The following is a 3,041-nucleotide window of genomic DNA, read 5'->3' as shown; positions in this document are numbered from 1 at the left end:
GCAGTATCATCGACACAGTAAGAAGAAGGCAGTCCACATACCTGGAAAAAGTTCTGAAGAGCCAACTGATAGGCAGAACCTTTGTCTGTTGGGAATAAGCTACCAAGAATCACCTTTTGCACCGAAGCAGTCTGTCCATGTGAAGCAAGATAACAGTAGGTGCGGGTGTCTGCCATGGTATAAATGCCAAGGCCACCATCTTTGATAGGCAAGGTGGCTAATCTATGTTGTAAAGGACCAAAACTCGCGCCATCACCAGTGAATAGGAGTCTCGGATACTTGAGCAAATGATCATCGAAAAGATCAGTGTCTTGTTGAAGGGCAACAACATTGGCAGTTCACATTGAAAAATATAATCTTGACACACCAATACAATTACGAAGTAATAACATCTCCCTTTGAGGTTCCCTGAGTTTTTTGATAGCGGACATTAGTTGAACAGTCTTGTTAACCCTGCTCAACATCATATCAATAAATCCAAATCAAGACTCATAGGTCCATCCAAAATTTTAACCCCATTAGATGGTCTACCAATACCAGAAGGGAAAACACCATCAGCAATACCTCTGGGATCAATGGAAGGCCAAAAGACTACCGTTTTCTTTAGGTGTAAACCTTTACCTGGCCCTTAAGTTTCTATTATGCGCAAGGCCTTGACCACCTCAAGTGTATCACCAACAATTGTGCCATCATCAAGGTACCAGGCGTGTAAATCGAGTTTACAGATGGAAGCAATAATCTTCACTAGGGGGTGAAGTGTTAAGGCAAACAACAAGGGACCGAGAGGGTCACCCTGCTGGACTCCAAGTGCAGATGACAAAATATATTGGTCGTAGTAGAGTTTAGTCGGTCGCATATAACAAAATTCCACCCAGCGAGAAATACCTGGACAGTGAAAACAAACCTCTTTGATGAGTTGAGATCTGCTCACCATGTTGAATGCGTTGGAAAAGTCAATGAGTAGCATTGACATCTTGTCAGAGTGACCTTTCATCTCCAGTAGTCTATTTACAGCATGTAAAATACTTTCCTCTCCAGCAGGCATGCCAACACCGAACTAGTAATCCCCCAAATACGAAGTCATGTCCTTTCCGACGGAGAAAGCAGCCACTTTAGAGACCAACCTACGCCAAACCGTTCCAACTGTAATGGGCCTAAGACCGCTTCCAGTTTTAAGTAACGGTGTCAAAGGCGCACTGGCAACGAACTCGCCTAAACAACCAGGGAATTTTCCGGCCAACCAAAGGTTGACGACCCCCATGATCGAAGAGAGTAAGTCATCAGCGACAGCTGCTGCTGCCCCCACTCATCGCATCAACCAAATGCTGCGCCCGTAGACCATCTCGGCTACACGAAGTGCCTTTCGGAAAGATCTTAATAGCTCCCAAAACTACCCGGCTCTCAACTGTGATAGGGTCCACCGTAACAGCCTCATTAGGAACATCAAGGGGAGACGCAGCTGGATGTTTGTCTTGCATCTCGAAGTAGGTACTATCATTGCATGGAGCCACTCCATTAGAAGACAAAACTATGATGGAAGCAGCGAAATGGATATAAGCCAGTTTCTTGCGGCACGCTGTTGTTATGATTCAACAAGATAGAAAGGATTTACACATAGCAGTAGCCTTCTCTTCCAATGGAGGAGCCTGAATTTAGATTATTTTCTTCTTACCGATTTAATACAATGATTGGTTTATAAATACACTCACTCACCAATCCTCACTTACTCCCTTGACCAATCATAAAACAGCTAATGCCACTTAACCTAATGGCTTACAAAACGTAAATAACCTTGGACAAATTAATAAAAGACTAACAATGTCCTCTGTCAGATTAGACTTGTTGTGGCAAGCCCATAATATAAGGGTTGAACCATTACAGGTACATAACAATATCTTCTCCTTTTAAGCATCCTTGTCCTCAAGGATGAAATCAGGGAATTGAGCTTGAATGTGAGACCTATCTTCCCAAGTCGCATCTTCAGGTGGGGAACTTGACCACTGTATTAAAAGCTGAGAGATAACATTACCTGCACGCATGGGGACTCTGGTATCCAGTACTGCTACAGGTACTACCACAAATGTTCCATTAGTATCCACCAAGGGAAAACTAGGGGAAGGATTAATATGAAGCCCAATCTTCTTCTTGAGTTGTGAAACATGAAAGACAGGGTGAATTCGAGACCCAATTGGAAATTTCAACTTGTAAGCCACGGCTCCTATCTTTTGAATAACTTCAAATGTTCCATAAAATTTGGCAGAAAGTTTAAAGTTTTTGCGCAAGGCTACTGAAGATTGTCTATATGGTTGGATCTTCAAGAATACCCAATCACCTACCTGAAATGATCTATCAGTTCTAGACTGATCTGCAAAAAAAAAAAATCATTCTAGCCTGTGCTTTGTTCAAGTCTTCTCTTAGAAACTGAAGCATATGATCTCTTTATTGTAGATAATCTTGCACAGAAGCTACTGAAGTGGTGGCATGAACAGGGAAGGCCAAGTGAGGAGGTGTATATCCATATAGAGCTTGGAATGGTGTTAATTTAAGGATGAAGTGATAATTGGTATTAAACCACCATTTAGCAAGGGCTAGCCAATTTGACCAAAGTTTAGGTGCGGTACCTGTCATACACCTTAAGTATTTCTCCAAGCATGCATTGGTTCTCTCAGTCTGCCCATCAGTTTGTGGGTGATATGCAGTACTAAGCTTCAATGTTGTTCCCAAGGATTTGAACAATTCCTGCCAAAATGTGATGATAAATATTTTGTCCCTGTCAGAAACTATTGAGGATGGAAGACCATGTAGCTTGAAAATGTGATGCAAGAATTCCTTAGCTACAGAGCTAGCTGAAAATAGATGGCCAAGTGCAATGAAGTGACTATACTTGGTTAATCTATCTACAACCAGAATGACAGATTTTCTATTTGAGAGAGGTAGACATTCAATAAAATCCATAGAAATATGTTTCCATGCAGTGTCTGGAAGGGGTAGAGGTTGTAGAAGACCAGCTGGAGCCAAGTGATCAGATTTATTGCATTGGC

This window comes from Papaver somniferum, chromosome 7 (assembly GCF_003573695.1).
Source record: "Papaver somniferum cultivar HN1 chromosome 7, ASM357369v1, whole genome shotgun sequence".
NCBI classification, from domain to species: domain Eukaryota; kingdom Viridiplantae; phylum Streptophyta; class Magnoliopsida; order Ranunculales; family Papaveraceae; genus Papaver; species Papaver somniferum.
Note: the sequence above shows the minus strand (reverse complement) of the source record.